Source organism: Giraffa tippelskirchi, chromosome 10 (genome assembly GCF_054371585.1).
Source record: "Giraffa tippelskirchi isolate mGirTip1 chromosome 10, T2T-mGirTip1v1.2.pri, whole genome shotgun sequence".
Lineage (NCBI taxonomy): Eukaryota > Metazoa > Chordata > Mammalia > Artiodactyla > Giraffidae > Giraffa > Giraffa tippelskirchi.
The window spans coordinates 40,332,989-40,355,671 of NC_137284.1; the positions used below are offsets into that span (position 1 = coordinate 40,332,989).

Consider the following 22,683-nt stretch of genomic DNA (forward strand, 5'->3'; position numbering starts at 1 on the left):
TCAGTAAATATGTTGGAAGCAACAGCTCCTTGGGAGTCGCCATGGAAACAGATGCATCCTCTAATTTCTGTAGTCACTTCGGAGTGGTGAAGCGTTTACGCGTCTCGATGAAAGCCTGGGAGCTGCTGCCCCTCAGCAGTTGTGGGAAGGTATTAATGTATCAAGTCAGAGTAGTAAATATACCTTCTGTGACAATCCTCAGATTTCTAACAGCTTCATAAAAGTTTATTTCTTGCTCACACAACAGTCTAACATAGATGGTGAAGCATTCTATCACACGGCTTGTGGGTTGGAATCCTGTCTTGATTGTCCCTAAACAAGTAGAAGCTCCCCTTTGTAATGGACTCTTCTACTCCAGCACTGTTTTCTCTTTGCTTGGGCTACTTTGGCCTGACCCCTCCTCTCCACTTACCCATATTACATCCAAGCTGTCCCTTCCAAGTCTCCTTGGATACCCTGATCCGTGCTCATTTCTCCTACCCGTAGACTTCCATGAGTCTTACTGATGGAGTCACACATCCCTGTAGTGTTTTAAACCTGAGAGAACTTGTGGCAGAGTGCGGACTCTGGAGTCAGACTGAATTCAATAAGTGTGGTGCAACTTATCTTAGAAAAACTAGTGAATCTGCCCAAGCTTTAGTTTCCTATTGAACAAAATAGTTATACTACTACTTGTCTCCAGGCAAGAATAGCGGGGTGGTTTGCCAAGCACTCCTCCAGGGCATCTTCCCTGGTTTGCCAGGAGGGCCTGTAGTCTTGCCTGGAGAATCCCATGGACAGAGTCTGATGGGCTGCAGTCCACGGGGTTTCAGAGTCAGACATGACTGAAGCGACTTAGCACGCACTGTCCGTAGAACTATGTGAAGAACAAATGTTAACAACTGTACTTGAACCTCCTTTCACAGTGTCTGGAGTAGAGAAGAACTCAGCAAGTGGAGGTTCCCTGTATTTGACTTTCACTAATTAAAAATACCCATTGCTTCCACTGCTACTGTGTGGATCCAAGGCATCATATCTCATCCTGCTGTTTCAGTAGTCTTCTAATTATCTCTGTGCTTTCCTTTAGGCCCATGCCTACAATCTATCCATTTTTTGTTTAAACTTTTTATTGTGTATTGGGGTATTGCCAGTTAACTATGTTGGGATAGTTTCAGATGAACAACAAAGGGGCTTAGCCATACATGTACATGTATTTGTTCTCCCCTAACTCCCCTCCCATCCAGGCTGCCACATAACACTGAGCGGAGTTCCATGTGCTGTACATCTACCATCTGTTCTTAACATAAAGTGATCTTAAAAAAAAAAAAAAAAGTCAGTGCAAGTACTTCCTTTGCCCAGTCCTCTAAATGTTTCATGTTTCATCTGAATAAAAGCCAAGGTCAATGCAGTGCCAGTCGACCCTACAAGACCTCCCCTCTATGACCTCTTTGCCATCATCTGCTAGGTTCCCTGAACTTTGCTCCAGCCACACCAACCTTCCAACTGCTTTCTCAAATATGGCAGCTCATGCCCTTCTCTGGACTTTGTACCTGTGGTTTCCCCCTCCTGGAATCATCTTCCTTCATGTCCACCTGTTTCCCCCATGTTACTCCCTCATCTCCTCCTGGAATTTACCAAGTCTCATCCTCAGTAAGATTGTCCCTGACCACTCTATTTAACTGTGCTCTGTCTCAGTTCTAAATCGCATTTCCCTAGTTTATCCTCCTCTTAGCAGTCATCATCATCTAACATAGTATAACTTACTCTACTCTATTTTTTCCTGTCTTCCTCTAACAGGGATGTTAAGCTCCATTAAGGAAGATATTAGTATTTTTGTCTGTTTTGTTTCCTGCTATAGCTCCAGAACCTAAAAATAAATGAGGGGCACATAATGGGCATTCAGTAAGTATGTGCTGAAGAGATAAACAAGTTACTAGTTTTAATAGTACATCTTTTTATTCATTTATATGGATACCCTGAAGTCAAGTACCAGAGCATGTGTTTCCCCTGGATTCTACCCTGGCATGTTGTCAGGATGCAATCACAATTTACTAATTCACATCATCTTTTAATGGTCATGTTCTTTCGCATCATTTTCTCAGTGACCGCATCTTTGATAGAAGCTCTCTTGTCACCTCAATGCCCACCACAGCTGTAGGGAACAGTAGCTTCTTTATTTAGTAGCCATATGGCCTGGGTGCCCGTTCTTGACAATTTTTAAAGGTTGTGACACCGGCAATTACTGAAATGTCAAAACTCCAGTCCAAGCATGTGGGCTGTGACAACAGTTATCCCACACATTTGCTATGGTGATGTGGATAAACTCATATATAGCATCTGACACTGAGCCATAAGGTTACAATTGAGATTTGCTTTCTATAGTGTCTCCAGGGAATGGCACTTGTTATAAGGCAGGTATACTAGACTGAAACACCTACGTTAATATGAAGACTAGGGCCACTACCAAGCAGAGGAACCCATCTGGTTTTTTATATTGTATTCTAATAATATGTGGGCTTTCCAAGTGGCAATAGTGGGAAAGAGGCCACCTTCCAATACAGGAGATAGAAGAGACGTGGGTTGAATCCCTGGGTTGGAAGGATCCCGTGGAGGTGGGCACAGCAACCCACTGCAGTATTCTTGCCTGGAGAATCCCCATGGATAGAGGAGCCTGGCAGTCTACAGTACATTAGGGTCGCAAAGAGTCAGACACGCTGAAGTGACTGAGCACACACACAGTCATCACGTGTAGCCATGAGATTATTAGAAATTATATTTAACCATACCACCTGGTATATTTCTTCTTCACAATAATGTAAGCATAAGTATTTTTTAAAGCACAATCTATTGTGATAATTTATAAGCATAAGTACAATAGAACATTCCTAGAGATCATTTTATTAGAATCTTTACCTATACCATCTTGTTTTATCTTCATAATGACTCTGAAATATAAGTATTATTTACATTGTATCATTAAAGAAGGCAAGGCTAAGTGACTGGCCCAAGGTTACAGAGTGAGTGAGTGGTGGAGCTGAATTTAACACAGCTCCTCGGTAGGCTTCTGTCTATCACTCAGCACAGCCTCCTGAGTCAGCTCCACTGGGCAGCCCAAAAAGGATGAGCTTAGGGATGAAAAGCAAGAGGGAAAAATATCTTTCTATAAAATCAATTTCTATTTGGCTCTGGGCCTCAAAATCACAAGAGATATGATAGAGAGCTTGGTTATTTGCTAAACTTCTCTGAAGCCTGAGACAAAGTCTGGGAGAAAATGATGCATTTTTATATAATATATATTTTATACCTATCCTAATATGGTATATTAATATAATTTGTATAATATATATTGTTATATAATTTTTATGTAACACTTCCCAGGTGACTCAGTGGTATCTTTTATTGAAAAGAATAGTGTTGCGTGATGGGGAAGGAAAATAAACATATAATTTATACTGCCACATGCATAATGGCACATCCTCTATTCTTCCATCACCTAGAAATCATAATTCTAGTATCCTACTCTCTGAATAGGGGCTTCCCAGGTGGTCATTGATAAAGAATCCGCCTGCCAATGCAGGAGACCACAGGTTTGATCCCTGGGTCGGGAAGATTCCCCTGGAGAAGGAAATGGCAAGCCACTCCAGTATTCTTGCCTGGGAAATCCGATGGACAGAGGAGCCTGGTGGGCTACAGTCCATGGGGTTGCAAAAGAGTCGGATACAACTTAGTGACTAAACAACAATTATCAATATATATGTACTTAAACACCCCTGCTAAGTCACTTCAGTCGTGTCTGACTCTAAAGAGCTTTATTAAGATAAAATTGGAAGCTGTGGTACATATACACAATGGAATATTACTCAGCCATTAAAAAAAATACATTTGAATCGGTTCTACTGAGATGGATGAAACTGGAGCCCATTATACAGAGTGAAGTAAGCCAGAAAGAAAAACAACAATACAGTATACTAATGCATATATATGGAATTTGAAAGATGGTAACGATAACCCTATATGCGAGACAGAATAAGAGACACAGATGCATGGAACAATTTTATGGACTCTGAGGGAGAAGGTGAGGGTGGGACGTTCTGGGAGAATAGCATTGAAACATGTATATTATCATATGTGAAACAGAACACCATTCCATGTTCGATGCATGTGACAAGGGCTCAGGGCCGGGGCAATGGGATGATCCAGAGGGGTGGGATGGGGAGGGAGGTGGGTGGGGGGTCCAGGAAGGGGAACACATGTAAACCCATGGCTGATTCATGTCAATGTATGGCAAAAACTATTACAATATTGTAAAGTAATTAGCCCCCAACTAAAATAAATAAATTTATAAAAAAAAAAAAAATTGACATACAATGCACTGCACATATTGAAATTGAGCAATTTGGTAAATATAAATTTTCATTAATGTTTTCTTTTGTGAAATCATTTCAACAAACAAGATAATGAATATATCCATCACCTCCAAGAGTTTCCTCATGGACTTTCTTAATGCCTCCCATCCCCTGATGGGATCTGATGCAACTACTAATCTGTGTTCTGTCCCTGGATATTACTTTGTATTTTTCTAAAGTTTCATAGAAACTGAATCATGCAGTGTTTATCTTCCTTTTCCTGGTTTCTTTCATTCAGCATAATTATTTTGAGATTTGCTACATAGGTATATCAATAGTGTATTGCTTTCTGTTGAGTTTCCAGTAAACTAATGGCTATCCAGATTTTCCAGTGCCATTTGTTAAAAAGCCTATCTTTGCATATGGCGGGTACGTGCTCAGTCATGTCCAACTCTTTTCAACCGCATGGACTGTAGCTCACCAGGCCCCTCTGTCCATGGAATTTTCCAGAAATAGAAAAAGAAATACTGGAGTGTGTTGGCATTTTCTTCTCTAGGGGATCCTCCTGACCCAGGGGTTGAACCATCATCCCTTGCATCCCCTGCATCGCCAGGCGGATTCTTTACCACTTGCACCACCTAGGAAGCCCAATAGTTGAATATTGAGTTCTTCTGAGTATTCTAGATACTGTGCATTTCCATAAAATATATTTAATCAGTTTTTCAATTTATGTTTCAAAAAGATTGCTAGGATTTTGATGATTAGAATTCTTCAAATCCATAGATCAATTTTGGGAGAATTGACATCTTAATGTTATCAAGTCTCATGATATGTGCACACAGTGTATCTTAAACAACAGAAAAAGTTGTTTCAGTCATCTTTAATTTTCTGAGCAATGATTTGTAGCTTTTATCGTAAAGAGCTGCATATCTATTGCTAGATATACCCTGTAGTATTTCAAAGTTTTAAGATTATTTTAAACGGTACTAATTTTTAATTTTACTTTCTGTTCACTGTTACTGTAGATAAATAGAGTAGATTTTTGTATGTTAATCTTGCAGACTTAATACACTCCCTAGAACTTTTTGTAGATACCACTGGATTTTTTTTAGGCAAGAAATCATGTAATTTGTTAATAAAGACAGTTTTATTGTTTCAAATCTGGGTGCATTTAATTTCCTTTCTTGATGTATATTTCACTGACTAGACCCTCTTGTAGTAAGAGCTAATCTCTTTGTCTAATCATAGGGGGATATCTTATTAGCTTGAGGAGATTTATATCTAATTCTAATTTTCTGAGAATTTTATCAGAAATAAATATTAGGTTTCAACACGTTTAACAGTTTTGTAGGTTTTGTGGCTCAGCTGGTAAAGAGTCTGCCTGCAATGCCAGAGACCTGGGTTCGATCCCTGGGTTGGGAAGATCCTCTGGAGAAGGGAAAGGCTACCCTCTCTGGTATTGTGGCCTGGAGAATTCCATGGACTGTAGAGCCCATGGTGTCGCAAAGAGTCGGACACAACTGAACGGCTTTCACTCATAAAATTACTTTGATGAATCTTTGACTATTTAATCAGTCTTACATGTGGGGATAAATCATACTTGTTCATGACATAATATACTTTTTACATTTGTTGGATATGATTTGCTAAAATTTTGTTTGGAATATTTATACCAATGCCTATAAAGCATATTGGTTTGTAGTTTTCTTGTCATCATCTTGGTCTGATTTTTGTACAAGGCAATGAATGCCAGCTTCATTGATCGAACTGGGAAGTATTCTTGCCTCTTTAATTTTCTGGTAGAGTTTACACAGAATTTATATCAGTTCTTCCTTAAATATTTGGTGGCATTTCACCAGTTAAACCATAAAGCTTAGGGGGATTTGTGTGTGTGTGTGTGTGAGAGAGAGAGAGATAAAATTTTTAACTACTACTACTTTATCATACTGCTACTATGATAAAGTTTTAACTAAATTAAATTTAAATTTAATTTCTTTAAGAGATACAGGACTATTTAGGCTGTCTGTTCTTCTGTGAAGTCCTGTAGTTTTTGAATTTCAAGGAACTTCTCTGTTTTATTTAAGTTAACATTTATTAGATGTTTTAAAAAATATTTCTTTATTTTCCTTTTCATATCTGTAGACACTGTAGTGATGTTACCACTTTCATGCCTGACAGTGGTAATTTGAGTTTTCTGTCTCTTCTTGATCAGTCTATGTCTTCAGTTTTATTGATCTTTTCAAAGAACCAAGCTTTAGGCTCATTGATTTGCTCTATTGTGTTTCTGTTTTATATTTCATCGACTTTTCACTCTGATTTTACTTCATTTCTTCCATTTACTTTGGGTTTAATTTTCTCTTCTTTTCCAAATTTCTTTTTTTTTTCTTAAGCTGGATCTGTGGTCACTGAGTTGAGATATTTTTCTTCTCCAATATATTCTGTTCACGCTATATGTGCTGTGTATATACTTAATTGCTCAGTTGTGTTTGACTCTTTGCAACCCCATGGACTGTAGCCCACCAGGCTCCTCTGTCCATGGGATTTTACAGGCAAGAATATTGGAGTAGTTGCCAGTTCCTTCTCCAGGGGATCCCCCCAACCCAGGGATTGAACTGTCATCCCTTGAATCTCCTGCGTTGGCAGGTGGATTCTTTACCTCTTGCGCCACCTGGGAAGCCCTTAATGCTATATAGTTTCTCTTAAGTATTGTTTCTGCCCAGTGAATTATAAGTTTTTCCATTCCAACTGCTGGGGACAGACACTGTTCTTGTCCCATATGGGTGCCAGGAGACCTGATCTCTCTATTCCTTCGGGGTGGTTCTTTCTTGGGTCTCAAGTGTTATCCTCACATGCATATAGTGATCAATACTCAGCTGACTACTCAAAAGGGAGCCTACACAGATTCCAAGTTCTCTTTACATGCCCTCTTGCCTCTTTGTTCTGTGCTCTATGAACTCTAGCTTTCATGGTCTCTCTGAACTCACAGTTCCATCTTCTCAACTCAGAGGGCTCACCTCATTTATTTCCTATGCCTTAAGAATAAACTGTCCTCCACCTCTTGATGTCCAGTATCTTGAAAACTATTGTTTTTAGTGCTTTGTCTTATTTGTTGTTGTTATTTTAAGCAGGAAAATAAATCCGGTGTCAGTTGTTTCGTTTTTGTTGGAAGCAGGCGTTTTCTTCCCACACACCATCCTATTCAATCCTGTCTCAAGTCCTGTGAGTTAGGTGTTGTTTTTAATAATCATCCCCATCTTGCATGTGAGAAACTGAGACTCGGGGAGATATAGTATCAGCTACTGGTTAAGTTTTCTTTATAGATCTTTGGAATCTAAATCCAGTGCCTCAAGTGACTGATTGAGCAAACTGGTTGGTTTATTTTAAACATCTTTAATACATCTTGGGTTTCAGTCCCAGTGTATTAAGAGTTTATAGATTTTGCAGTTTCCTAATGCAAGGACTTTCTTCAAAGGATCTCTTGGAGTACATTTTTTTTTGTTTGTTTTGCCATACATTGACATGAATCCACCATGGGTGTACATGTTTTCCCCTTCCAGAACCCCCCTTCCACCTCCCTCCCCATCCCATCCCTCCAGGTCATCCTGGCGCACCAGCCCCGAGCACCCTGTATCATGCATTGAACCTGGACTGGCGATTCACATATGTTTCACATATGATAATTTACATGCTTCCATGCCATTCTCCCGTATCATGGCTCCCTCGCCCTCTCCCACAGAGTCCATAATACTGTTCTATTTATCTGTGTCTCATTTGATGTCTCGCATACAGGGTTATCTTTACCGATTGACTAAATACCATATATATGTATCTTGGAGTACTTTTGATGGCGGGTACTCATCATGGAAAATTACATACACTAACACTTGGATGGATAATTACTCTCATTTCTTAAACTCTGGAATTGAAATAAAAAAATGTGACAGCTAATACTTCTCAAAACTTTGATGAGTTAGTATCTGAGGTCTTGATCTGGCTCTATGTTCCATTTCCTTAAAGTAGACTCCAAGACAGAAATTTTTATTTACCCTGGCAATGAGAAGTAGTGTCAAAGCATAAAAAATCCAAGAAGTATATTAAGCCAAAATTGTCGTGTCAAATTTTACTTAACTTAAATCTTTGGCTAACAGAAAGACAAACATGGACTTCTGTTCAGCACAGACCCTGATTCTGGGAAAGACTGAGTACAGGAGGAGAAGGGGGTGACAGACGATGAGATGGTTAGATAGCATCACTGAATCAATGAACGTGAGTTTGAGCAAACTCCAGGAGATGGGGAAGGTCAGGGAAGCCTGGCGTATGCAGTCCATGGGATCGCAAAGAGTTGGACACGACTGAGTAACTGAACAACAGCAGCAACAACAATAACAATACTAGTATAACGTGATGAAATTTCTTCTTCAATGTATGGTCATTAATACTGTTCTGGTATAGTCTTTCCTGAAGTAGTGCTAATCAGTATTACATAAGCAGATGAGTTCATACATAGTAAAACAAAGAAAAAGGAAGTGCTGGATTAAATAAAGACAATTTTCTTTTGGTTTTTTATAAAATTTGACCTTTTTCAATGTGTTGGTGGATTTTATGATGAGAAATCTCTAATTCAGGGGTAGCAGTGACACTTAGTTTATTTTGTTTGGCCCTCGTGATAGTTTTCCTTTAGTCCAGCTTCTCTTACCAGACAGTTCTTTCCTCTCAGCACACTGTTTTGGCTTTTCCAGTCATGCTTTCAGACTGCAAGATGCTGAAGTGTTTTGAGCAATGGGTAAACCATTAATAAGCTTTTTTAAATCAAACAAGGTGGTAGGAAAGAAATTCTGAGGAAGTATCCTGTAACTAACCACCTCAAAACCTCATGAGACATTTTTATCAGAGAAAATGTGGACAGCTCCAGCTGGAAACGTACAGTAACAGAAAGGGGAAAGAAACTCTGCCACACTAATGAAACCAGCCTTTTTAAATAAAGAAAATTGTTTTAATATCAAAAAATTCCATGCACTTCATAAATGTTATTTGTACTTTTAGTATTTTTTCTTACAGAAAACATAGTAATGAGAAATTACTGATTTCAGTCACTTAACAATTAATTTTAATTTGCTAACTGCAGCAGCTTGTGCATTAAAAATAAGGCTCATGTATGTATAAACACATACATGTTTATACAAGGAGATGCAAGGTATAATTTAGTATGCTGACAATGCTCAACCATATAAGAATTCTAGACCCAGTCAACAAGTCAACAGTGACCCCTGAAACCTGCAGCCCACAGACTGAGAAGCACTGTTTTAGATCCTCTAGCCACTGTAACCCCACCTCGGTTTGAGGGAAATAAAGCCATGTTTGTTTAGCAGTATCTTCCAAATTCTTGCCACATACAAGGCATTGTGCTAGGAATTTGGAAAGCAGAGATAAGCAAGACATTGTTTTCTCCAGAAATCTATAGTTTAATGGAGAAAAAGGAACGTGTTTATATGCTGGTGTAACAATATGAGATTTCCATTTGTGTGTTGGTGTAATTCAGTGGAAAAAATTACATTGCTGTAGTTGCATTATCCCCCGTGGGGAGGGCATCATTTTTTTCCTCTGCAGTAAATGGCCTTCTGTGTGACAGAGTAACTTATTTATTTTGGTGTGTAGAAATGCTGAGAAGAAAGGAAGGAAGAATTGCAGAGAAAGCAAGGGAGAAGAATCAGTCATCATGGTGGCAGAAATCTGGTTGGAGGCACAGGAGTGTGCAGGGGAGAGTGCTGTGAATAAAAATGTGGACTGGAAGAAATGTTAGACTGGATATAGTGGTCATAGGACTTTTATCTGGATAGAGGGTTAAGGGGAACTCTTATGAAAACATTAACACAGGAAAGTGTAAAAATCATAACCATACATTAGTTTTTCTCAAAACACACACATCTTGGCTCAAGAAATAGAGCATTATTAGAACCCTAGAAATGCCCTAAGGGCCAAAGTACTTTTTTATTGTTCTGAACCTATTTATCTCATCCTCATTTTGTTGATAGTAGTTTGGTGCACACATAGATGCCTGTGTGAGTAGTTGTGCTGTGCTGTGCTAAGTCCCTTCAGTCGTGTCCGACTGTTTGGGACCCTATGGACCATAGCCCGCCAGGCTCCTCTGCCCATGGGATTCTCCAGGCAAGAATACTGGAGTGGGTTGCCAGGGATTGAACTCGTGTCTCCTGCATCTCCTGCATTGGCAGGGGTTCTTTACCACTTGAACCGCCTGGGAAGCCTGTGTGAGTGGTTACTTGGTGGCATAAAGCTAAGGAAGCGGAGAATCTGTGTTCAGTATCTGGATTGTACGTGACAAAAAGAAGACAAACACACACAGGAAGTGAAATGTGAGGGAAACAGTTTCTTTGAGAATGGACAACTAGAGTTGTTAGAAACCAGGAGAATGTGAGCTCAGTGGAAGTGACCAATAACTCGAGGTAGGCTTTTCACTGAGCAAGACTTAGCATGTGCAGAAGCACAGGGACTTAAGTGGGTGTGCCGCTTTAAAATGCAAGAGCACAATCAGTGAAGAGGCTGGAGCACAGATTTCATGGGTTTAAGGAATTAAAGAGGAGGCATGAAACATGTAAATGATGAATTTGAAGAGTTTTGACTGGAGCAGAGGAGTTGGGATTCCTTTTTGTAGCCACTGCAGAACCAAAGATCTTTAAAAATGGAAGTAATGTGATAAAACCTGTTCTTTACATGGACAATTTAAGGACTAGTTTTCAGCATAAAAAGCAGGAGGAAAAAGCCAGTATCAATCTAGAGGAGTGGGATGGGGTGGGAGGTGGCAGGGAGGTTCATGATGGAGGGGATATATTATACCTATGGCTGATTCATGTTGATGTATGGCAGAAACCAACACAATATTGTAAAGCAATTATTCTCCAATTAAAAAGAAATAAATTTAGTTAGTTTTTTTTTTTTTTTAAAGAGAGAAGATCAATAGGGAGATTATTCTAATTCCTGAGGTGACAGATGATGAAAATCTAAACCACATCAATAGTATAAAGATTTGAATTCAGGCAGCGATGTAAAGGAGGGAACAGATGTAGAAGGTGTTCAGACAGGAGAATTCGTAGTATTTGGTCACCAGTTGGCAGTGAAGATGACATAAGGGGATACAGGAGGATCCCTTAGTCCCACATCTTAGGAGACAGAGTGGATGAGTGTATCATCTACTTAAATTGGAGAGGTGAAGAGAAGGAACTCAAACTTTGGGGCCGTGGTTGGAAAAAGTATAATGAGATTAGTTTTGGACACATAAGTTTGAGATGCTCTCAGGATATGGAGGTGAGAATGTTTGTATGTTAATGTCATAAATAACACCACTGGAAGTAGCCGGAGGTGACAGGGAGAAATCATAGCAAGGAGACAGTAAATGAATGTGAGTGGGTGACAGAGTATAACTGTAAAGGAAATAGTCCTCAAATTAGTCCCCAAATAGAACAGCATACTGTTACTAGAAAACAGTTTTATTTTAATTCTCTAGCTTTTCTTACTGGATTACTTAAGTGAAAAATTAGGAGAATTAAATTATATTCTTAATGCTTTAAATTTATTAATATTCATTTAATTTCTAATTTAACTCTGACGTAATTATGCATTTCAAGTAAAGTTTACTGAAATCAGGCTCACTGTTACCAGTAGATAAAGCTGTGTTCTGACAATACCAGAACAATACCAGTTTAAGTTTCTGAGTGCTTAAAAATAAAACAAAGTTGACAAAAGTATAAGCATTATAGACATTATAAGTTAAAGGTTTTATTTAGACATCAAAATTGGGATGGGGTGGTAGCAATTAATAAAGAGTAGAGGAGGAACTTGTGGTGTTAGGTAGAATGGAGAAGAAAGCAAATGAACACTGTTTTACTGTTATGCAGTACAATACAGTTACTGTGCAGTAATTTAAAAAGTCAAAAAATGCAAAAACCAAAAAAATTAAAGGCAGTGAAGATGTATAGAAGCAACAAAGTTAAAATGAACTAACAGAGAGGAAACCTGTGCAAGTGGATGGGAGTTGCCAGCTGCTTTACTGGCTGAGTAGACTAAGTCGCTTCAGTCATGTCCCACTCTTTGTGACCCCACAGACTGTAGCCCACAGGCCTCTCTGTCTGTGGGATTTTTCCAGGCAAGAATACTGGAGTGGGTTGCCATTTCCTCCTCTAGGGGATCTTCCCAACCCAGGGATCTGACGCACGTCTCCTAAGTCTCCTGCATTGGCAGGTGGGTTCTGTACCACTAGCTCCACCCAGGAAGCCTCTTTACTGTTGGAGGGTATCTTCAGATTCTGAACTCAGGCTGATGATCCAGCTTGGTTTAAATGAAGGGTCATTAGTTTCCTAAGTTTTCCATACAAAGTGCCACAAAATAGGTAGCTTAAAGCAACAGAAATTTATTCTCTCCCAGTTCTAGATGCTAGAAGTTTGAAATCACAGTGGGAGCAGGGCCTTACTCCTCTGAGACTCTGTAGACTCTTCCTTGCCTCTTCCTAGCTTCTGGTGGTGGCTGTTAATCCTTGGCATTCCTGAGCTTTTGGCTGCATCACTCAAGCTCCCACCGTGTCTTCCCATGCCGCTTTCCCTCGGTATCTCTCTGTGTCCCTTCTCTCTCTCTCTCTCTCTCTCTCTAAGGATTTATTTATTGGCTGCATGTGGGCTTTCTTTAGTTATGGCAAGTGGGGGCTACTTTCAAGTTTCAGTGTGAGGGCTTCTCATTGCAGTGGGCTTCTCTTGTTGGGAGCATGGGCTCTAGGATGAGCAAGCTTCAGTAGTTGCAGTGTGCTGGCTCAGTAGTTTGTCTCCCAGGCACTAGGGTGCAAGCTCAGAAGTTGTGGCACATGAGTTTAGTTGCCCCGTGGCATGTAAGATCTTAGTTCCCAGACCAGGGATTGAACCACTAACCCTTGCATTGGCAGGCAGATTCCTAATCATTGGACTACCAGGAAGTCCCTGTCCCTTCTCTTCTTTTTGTCATATTGAATTACAAGCCCATCCTCCTTCAGTCTGACCTCATTTTAACTAATTACACCTACAGTAACACTATTTCTAATGAAGTCACATTCTGAGGTTCTAGGAAAGGATATGAATTGGGGTTGGGAGAAGGGGAGGTATAATTCCACCTAGTATATGACACTGCTGCAAAAAAGAAACTCAAAAAATGTTGGGATATTGAAATGACCTGGTGTGTGAATTTGTAAATTCCAGGAGACCTAAATGCATGATAGTCATTTGACCTCATGCTTCATTTGTTGATTCTGGAAGCTGCATGAGAGGCTCATGACTTTGAAAAAGAAGACTGAAATGTTACATTGTTTTGTAATATTTTGGAAAAAAAGCACCACTTGAGGAATGAAAACTGCTCAAACTTCCATTAGGTTTTTACTCATGCTCTATTTAGAAACACTGTGGTGCAGGAGGTTAAAGGATAAAACTCAAAAATATAATAATCTAAGTCATCCATGTTAGAGGATATGTTAGCTAGTTGTTGTTGCTTAGTTGCCAAGTTGTGTCTGACTCTTGTGACCCTTTGGACTGTAGCCCACCAGGCTCCTCTGTCCAAGGGATTCTTCAGGCAAGAATACTGGAGTGGGTTGCCATGCCCTCCTCCAGGAGATCTTCCTGACCCAGGGATTGAATCTGTCTCCTGCATTGTCAGGAAGATTATTTACCACTGAGCCACCAGGGAAGCTCTCATGCTAGCCAGACTCTCAATTAAAATTCCATGCCAACTGTCCTGTAAATATGTTCTTAATCAGAAGTTGATTGCTTCTGTCTTCTGCTGCAACCTACTCTATCTCAGTTATTTTGAATCTGGAAAAGGCAAACAATCACTGGGGGAAAAGTAAAATCCAGTAGATACAGTTACTTTATATTCAATATCTGGCATTAAAAAAAAAAAACAAACCAAAACATACTGCAATGTGTCAAGAAGCATAAAAGGTGACAAGTAACTGAGAAAAATAAGTCAATAGAAGTAGACTGACAGAAGATCTTGGATGTTACAGTTTGAAGAAAAGGACCTTAAAGTATCTATAATTAATATGTCCAAGCAAATTGAGTAAAGGATTGAAAAACGAATGAGGAGAACTTCAACAGAAAATTGAAATTATAGAAAGAATTAAGTAGGCATTCTTGGATTGTAAAATGCCATATCTGAAATTAAGAAATTTTTATTATGGTTAACAGCAGACTGGACATAGGAGAAGACATGATCAGTGAAATCAAAGAAAGAAAAGCAGAAAAAAGGCAAACTGAAACACAGAGAGAAAGAAAGAGAGTCCAGAGAAAATGTCACGTGTGAGAGAGTCAAATGCAGGTGTAACTGGGTACTCTAAGGCGAGAGAGAGAAATGTGGCAGAAGGAATGTTTCAGGGAACAATATCTGGTGAATTTTCAAAACAGATGCAAGTCTTTAATCCACAGGTTTAAGAAGTTCTAGAAACCCTAAAAAAGAAATACATAATGGAAATCACAACTACTTTCATTATAGTCAACCAAAACATTTTTAAAAAGCCATCTTAAAACCCTAGAGAAAAAGACACATTTGCATCAGTGGAACAACACAAAGAATGACAGCTAATTTCTCAATGAAATCATGAACTTAAGGGAAAAAAGGAAACCTGTTTTTAAAGGAAAAAGAAAATTGAGAAAATGTAAATGAGAAAACCTACCAATATAGAATGCTATATTTAGTAAATATATCATTCAAAAAATAATACATTTTGAAATGTATCGGTTCAGTTCAGTTCAGTAGCTCAGTCGTGTCCGACTTTTTGTGACCCCATGAACTGCAGCATGCCAGGCCTCCTTGTCCATCACGAACTCCTGGAGTCCACCCAAACCCATGTCCATTGAGTTGATGATGCCATCCAACCATCTCATCCTCTGTCGTCCCCTTCTCCTCATGCCCTCAATCTTTCCCAGCATCAGGGTCTTTTCAAATGAGTCAGCTCTTCATATCAGGTGGCCAAAGTATTGGAGTTTCAACTTCAACATCAGTCCTTCCAATGAACACCCAGGACTGATGTCCTTTAGGATGGACTTGTTGGATCTCTTTGCAGTCCAAGGGACTCTCAAGAGTCTTCTCCAACACCACAGTTCAAAAGTATCAATTCTTTGGTGCTCAGCTTTCTTTATAGTCCAACTCTCACATCCATACATGACTACTGGAAAAACCATAGCCTTGACTAGACGGACTTTTGTTGACAAAGTAATGTCTCTGCTTTTTAATATGCTGTCTAGGTTGGTCATAACTTTTCTTCCAAGGAGTAAGCATCTTTTAATTTCATGGCTGCAATCACCATCAGCAGTGATTTTGGAGCCCAGAAAAATAAAGTCAGCCACTGTTTCCACTGTTTCCCCGTCTATCTGCCATGAAGTGATGGGACTGGATACCGTGATCTTAGTTTTCTGAATGTTGAGCTTTAAGCCAACTTTTTTACTTTCCTCTTTCACTTTCATCAAGAGGCCCTTTAGTTCTTCATCACTTTCTGCCATAAGAGTGGTGTCACCTGCATATCTGAGATTATTGATATTTCTCCCAGCAATCTTGATTCCAGCTTGTGTTTCTTCCAGCCCAGCGTTTCTCATGATGTACTTTGCATATAAATTAAATAAGCAGGGTGACAACATACAGCCTTGATGTACCCTTCCCCTATTTGGAACCAATCTGTTGTTTCATGTCCAGTTCTAACTGTTGCTTTCTGGCCTGCCTACAGGTTTCTCAAGAGGCAGGTCAAGTGGTCTGGTATTCCCATCTCTTTAAGAATTTTCCACAGTTTATTGTGAGCCACACAGTCAAAGGCTTTGGCATAGTCAATAAAGCAGAAGTAGATGGTTTTCTGGAACTCTCTTGCTTTTTCCATAATCCAGTGGTTGTTGGCAATTTGATCTCTGGTTCCTCTGCCTTTTCTAAAACCAGCTTGAACATCTGGAAGTTCACGGTTCATGTATTGTTGAAGCCTGGCTTGGAGAATTTTGAGCATTACTTTACTAGCGTGTGAGATGAATGCAATTGTGTGGTAGTTTGAGCATTCTTTAGCATTGCCTTTCTTTGAGATTGGAATGAAAACTGACCTTTTCCAGTCCTGTGGCCACTGCTGCGTTTTCCAAATTTGCTGGCATATTGAGTGCAGCACTTTCACAGCATCATCTTTCAGGATTTGAAATAGCTCAACTGGAATTCCATCACCTCCACTAGCTTTGTTTGTAGTGATGCTTCCTAAGGCTCACTTGACTTCACATTCCAGGATGTCTGGCTCTAGGTGAGTGATCACATCATTGTGATTATCTGGATTGTGAAGATCTTTTTTGTACAGTTCTTCTGTGTATTCTTGCCACCTCTTCTTAATATCTTCTGCTTCTGTTAGGTCTCTACCATTTCTGTTCTTTATTGAGCCCATCTCTGCATGAAATGTTCCCTTGGTATCTCTAATTTTCTTGAAGAGATCTCTATCTAGTCTTTCCCATTCTATTGTTTTCTTCTATTTTTTTTTGCATTGTTTGCTGAGGAAGGCTTTCTCATATCTCCTTGCTATTCTTTGGAAATCTGCATTCAAATGGGTATATCTTTCCTTTTCTCCTTTGCTTTTCACTTCTCTTCTTTGAAATGTATAGAAATATCAAATAACAAATATCAAGTCAAACAGATCATATTTGTGGCCAGAAGAGGGAGAGGAGGGAGGAGAGGGCTTTGGATGATGGCAGTCAAAAGGTACAAACTTACAGTTATAAGATAAATAAGTACAGGGATGTAATGTACAATATGATAAGAATTATTAATAACACTGCTCTACAGTGTAAAGGAAATCTGTTGAGAGAGTAAATCCTAAGAATTCTCATCACAAAGAGAAAAACATTTTTTTTCTATAAAGTATCTAAATGAGATGATGGATGTTCACCAAACTATTGTGGTAACCATTTCATACGGCTTCCCTGGTGGCTCAGATGGTAAATAATCTGCCTTCAATGCAGGAAACCCAGATTCAGTCCCTGGGTTGGGAATATCCCCTGGAGGAGGAAATGGCTATCCACTCCAGTATTCTTGCCTGGAGAACCCCTGGACAGAGGAGCCTGGAGGGCTACAGTCCATGGAGTTGCAGAGTCAGACACAACTGAGTGACTAACACTTTCACTTTTCATGATGTATGTAAGTCAAATCATTATGTCCTACACCGTAAATTTATGCCACACTGTATGTGAATTTTATCTCCATAAAACTTGAAAAAATAAAGGGAAAATAAACATATTCTGAGGAAAAAATATGATATAATTTGTTGACAGTACCCTACATTATTGTAGAAGGCAATGGCAACCCACTCCAGAACTCTTGCCTGAAAAATTCCATGGACAGAGGAGCCTGATAGGCTGCAGGCCATGGGGTCCTAAGGGTCGGACACAACTGAGCAACTTCACTTTCACTTTTCACTTTCATGCATTGGAGAAGGAAATGGCAACCCACTCCAGTGTTCTTGCCTGGAGAATCCCAGGGACGGGGGAGCCTGGTGGGCTGCCGCCTAGGGGGTCGCACAGAGTCAGACACGACTGACGTGACTTAGCAGCAGCAGCAGCCTACATTATAAAAATCACTAAAGGAAAATCTTCAGCCTGAAAGAATCAGAGATGAAAGCAAAGACATACCAGAGGGAATGAAGAAAAAGTATGAGTAAATCTGACTGTTGACCATTCGAGCAACAATCATGACAAATCAAATAAATCATAACAAAGTAGTATATATAATACATAAAAAATAAATTATATGGCAATAACAAAAAAACAGTGAAAGCAGATAAACAGGTATAAATATTTGTAAAATTCTTGAATGTAAACAAGAGCCAACTTAACATAGTTTGTATTAAGGACTCATTTATTGAAAACTCAAAATGAATTGTACTGAGATGAAATAAAAATGTTCATAGATGTGACAAAATAGGATAATAAAAAGTTCTTATTAATCCAAAAGAAAGTGGCAAATAGGAAAAAAAGAATTAAAAAAATTAAAGAAATATTGGACAAATATGAAAAAATAGCAAAATAAATAGCAAATGAGAGAAATAGGAAACAGTAATAAGCTACACTCCAACTGGGTGATTTTCATGGTATGTATATCTAACCAAAGACTTGCATCCATAGGATATAGGAAATTTTAAAATATATATTAAGAAGTAATCAACTCAAAGAAATATGCAAAAAACTGGAAAAGATACTTTACAAAAGAGGATACCTATATTTCCAATAAGCATTTGAAATTGAACTTAGCTTCCAAATGCATAATGGAAATGCCAATCAAAATCACAATATAATAATCCAACACTAACAAAATGTTTAAAGTGAAAAAAGATAATACCAACTATTGTGAAGGGTGCAGAGAAACTTGACCTCTTACACATTTCAGTGGAGTTTAAATTAGTTCAGTTAGTCTGGAAAACTGCTTGGTAATATCTAAGAACGCTAAACATATGCTTAGTTTATGACCTAGCAATTTACAGGTATACAGTACATTTAACAGGAATTAGAATATGTGTTTGCCAGACAGTATGTATAAGAGTGTTGATAAAAGCTTTATTTATAATACTTAAAACTGTAAATAATCCAAATTTCCATCTATAGGAGAACTGATAGATAAATTCTGCTTTATCCATACAAAGGATCACTACACAATAATAACAAAGAATAAACTACTGATATATGTAACGACAGGGATGAACCCTACAACATTATTTCGAGGGGAAAAGGCCAGACACAAAAGGTAAACAACATATGATTCCATTTATAGGATGTACAAGGGTAGGTGAAACTGATGGGCATCAAAAATTTTTATATTGGAGGAGAACAAGATGGCGGAGGAGTAGGTGGACGTGGAGTACATCTCTTTCCACCGATATATCAGGAATACACCTTCAGACACAGAAGTGCATGCAGAACGCCAGCTAAGAGTGGACAGGAGGACCTGACCAGTGTAAAAGAATATATAGAACATGCAAAACTCAGTAGGACAAAGGAACTAGGGTGAAAAACAGGAGTGTTAGTAGGACTGGACGTGCCCTCGGCGGGTGGGGGCACTGACGCAGGGGTCCGATCCCCACAGAGGGGCAATTGTCTGAGTCAGAGGAGAAACCTTTAAGGCTGAGAGTGAAACAGCTGACCTGTGGCAGCCTAAATGGAATGAGAATCAGACTGGCCTTGCCACAGCCATACATACCCTGAACAGGGATGCAGTCTCCTAGAGGGCGCAGCAGCTGGAAGCTGGAGTTTAGGGATCGCAGAGCAATTCCAGGGCGAGGGCTGCTGTTGACTGCAGAGAGAAGGGCTGAGGGGATGTGAGGGAGGAGACTGTGGTGGGAAATGCCTGTGGAGGAAAGCCAGGCAGCCATGGAAGCAAGGTGATACCGCTGAGTCATGCGTAGGAGGTGGAGCCATCACCATAGCCTCTCTTTCCCCACATGCCAGCATCAGCAGCTTAACAGTAGAGAGGCTGGGCCATCAAACGCCTGACTCACTGAACTACAGAGTAGGACCCCAGCCAGGCTGATCCTTTAAGTGCCTGATGCACTGATCTACAGAGCAGGACCCCAGCCAGGGAGCCCTCTAAGTGCCTGAATGGGCAAAGCTACAGAGAAAGACTGGCCAAAGAGGCCTTCTGATCGCCAGCTATAAGAGGTTGAAAAAAGACTCTAATAGGGCCATAACTCCTGCAAAGACGGCAGTCCGTGTCCCTGCACACTTGGTGCCACAAGGGTATCTGCAACCCAAGCAGCTGCGCCATCTTCATGCTCAACCCTCACTGGGGCAGGCCGGCCAAAGGCAAAAATAAGCTTGCGGCTATGCACACAGGGTCACTTCGGTCATGTTCAACTCTTTGCAACCCTGTGGCCTGCCAGGCTTCTCTGTTAAGGGCTTTCTCCAGTCAATAATACTGGAGTGTATTGGCCAATACTGGTTGCCATACCCTTCTGCTGCTGCTGCTGCTAAGTCGCTTCAGTCGTGTCCGACTCTGTGCGACCCCATAGATTGCAGCCCACCAGGCTACCCCGTCCCTGGGATTCTCCAGGCAAGAACACTGGAGTGGGTTCCCATTTCCTTCTCCAATGCATGAAAGTGAAAAGTGAAAGTGAAGTCGCTCAGTCGTGTCCGACTCTTTGGAACCCCATGGACTGCAGCCTACCAGGCACCTCCGTCCATGGGATTTTCCAGGCAAGAGTACTGGAGTAGGTTGCCACTGCCTTCTCGCCATACCCTTCTAGAGCACTATATTTCCTACTACCCTAGCTGCCAACCCCGCTGAGTGCTGCCAGATCCCCTGAGACCCAAGAAGCTGAACCACCTCCACACCTGGCCTCACTGGGGCAGACCCAAGTCCTCCAGGACAGCCTCGGGAGCAAACCCCAGTGGAAGACCCACATGCAGGGGTGGAAATAAAACCACAGTTGAAACCCAGGGTCAGTGTGGCTAAGGAAGAAGACTCAAAATCTTCCCCAAGCTGTACAAGCCGCAGATTAAATCCACACGATCAACTAGGCAGACTCTGTGTCTATGGAATATATAAAAGGACAATGAGAGCTCTCACAAAAGAAAACACACTACTTCTGATAGCTATGGACATTGGAGGCAAGAACACACAAGAGTAGGACCAGATTAGAATCTGAGCTGCCCCCACAGCAGGTCCAGAGACCAGTACAGCGTTGGAGGACATGCTAAGGAGGTGAGGTGGACTGTGACTCCCAGCGAGAGAAAGCTCTCTGACAGCAGTGACTCAAGAGAAACATCTATTATTCTTATGTTTTGACTTGTTCTTTAGATTATTTTGGATTTTTTTACTTTTTTCTTCTTCCTTTTCCTTTTTTTCCCTCCTGCTCCATTGTAGTTGTCAAATTTTATTGGTATGATGAACTCTAGTTAAGCTTTTGAATTTTGTTTTATTTCCACTCAGTCACATTTTTTATTGTTGTTATAAACCTCTGTCTCTACTTTGGGCTTTTGCAGTTCTGTGGAGTTTTCCTTTTTTTTTTCTTCTTCTTTCTTCTTCCTTTATCTTTTTTTAATTTTAATTTTTAGACCTATTATTATTTTTCTACATTTATTCCATTGTTTACTCTTCCTACTGTTCTTTTCCCCCTGCAGTTAATCTTTAATCTATATAAATCTTCATCTACCTCTATTTTCTTTGCATATATATTCTTTCTTTCCTTTCCTCTCCACATATTTGTTAGTTTTGTGTTCATTGCTTTATTCCCCACTTGGCACCTTGCTTTAGTTTTGTTTTCTAGTTTGTGCATTAGTTAGTTTTGTCCTTAACTGGTAGATATAATTTTTGGTTTCCTTTGTTCACTAGGTAAATCTATTGTACCTTCTTTTTGTTGAACTATTTTGATTTTACTTATGGGTGTATCTGTGTATATTCCCTTATTTTAATTATCATTTGCCTGATTTATAACTGCCATTTGTCTGGGGTTCATCTTTGGTTTCTCATTTTTGGATATCTGACTTAATCTCATTTAATGCCATAACAAACCACTTGTGGAATCTTCGTTCATGACCAGAGATCAAGTCCTGAGCCTTTGGAGTGGGAACGCTGACTCCAAGACCCTAGATTATCAGAGAATTAACCCTAGGGAGTATCAGATAGTGAAAACTCACACAAAGGAAACCACTTGAATACAAGAACTGGCACCACCCAACCACCATTAGCACACTTTGCAGGATTCCTCATCTAAACAAGAAACAAAACAAAAATACAAACCCAGTCATCAGCAGACAGGACCACCTGACTCAGCCTTGCCCATCAACAAAAACTCAGCACAAGTCTCACCCTATACGAAGCTTATACAAACCACTGGACCAAACTTAGGAGGGCAGAAACCAAGGGGAAGAAGGAACTCAATCTTGAAGCCTGGGAAAAGGAGACCTCAAACACAATAAGTAAAAAAAAAAAGAAAAAGCAGAGAAATACTACACAAATGAAAAAACAAACTAGAAACACAGAAGTCCAAATAAATGAAGAGGAAATTACCTGAAAAAGAATTCAGAATAATAATAGTAAAGATGATCAAAAGCCTAGAAAACAGAATGAAGAAAATACAAGAATCAATTAACAAAGACCTAGAAGAATTAAAGAATAAGTATACAGAGACAAACAACACAATTACTGAAATTAAAAATACTCTAGAAGGAATCAGTAGCAGACTATCTAAAGCAGAAGGATGAATCAGTGAGCTGGAAGATAAAATGGTGGAAATAACTTCTGAAGAGCAGAATAAAGTAAAAAGAATGAAAAGAACTGAGGATAGTCTCAGATACCTCTGGGACAATATCAAATGCACCAACTTTCGAAT

At 39.8% G+C, this 22,683-nt stretch overlaps 1 protein-coding gene and 1 long non-coding RNA gene across 2 annotated transcripts in view; one reads left to right on the forward strand and one right to left on the reverse strand.

The window, feature by feature from the left end:
* GRM5 (glutamate metabotropic receptor 5) overlaps positions 1–22,683 on the reverse strand; it is a 623,817-nt gene that overhangs the window by 141,709 nt on the left and 459,425 nt on the right. The window lies entirely within an intron of this gene.
* On the forward strand, positions 12,219–22,289 carry LOC145523311 (uncharacterized). Its single transcript, XR_014066483.1, has 2 exons — positions 12,219–12,302; positions 20,451–22,289. It is a non-coding gene; the product is annotated as an uncharacterized LOC145523311 (long non-coding RNA).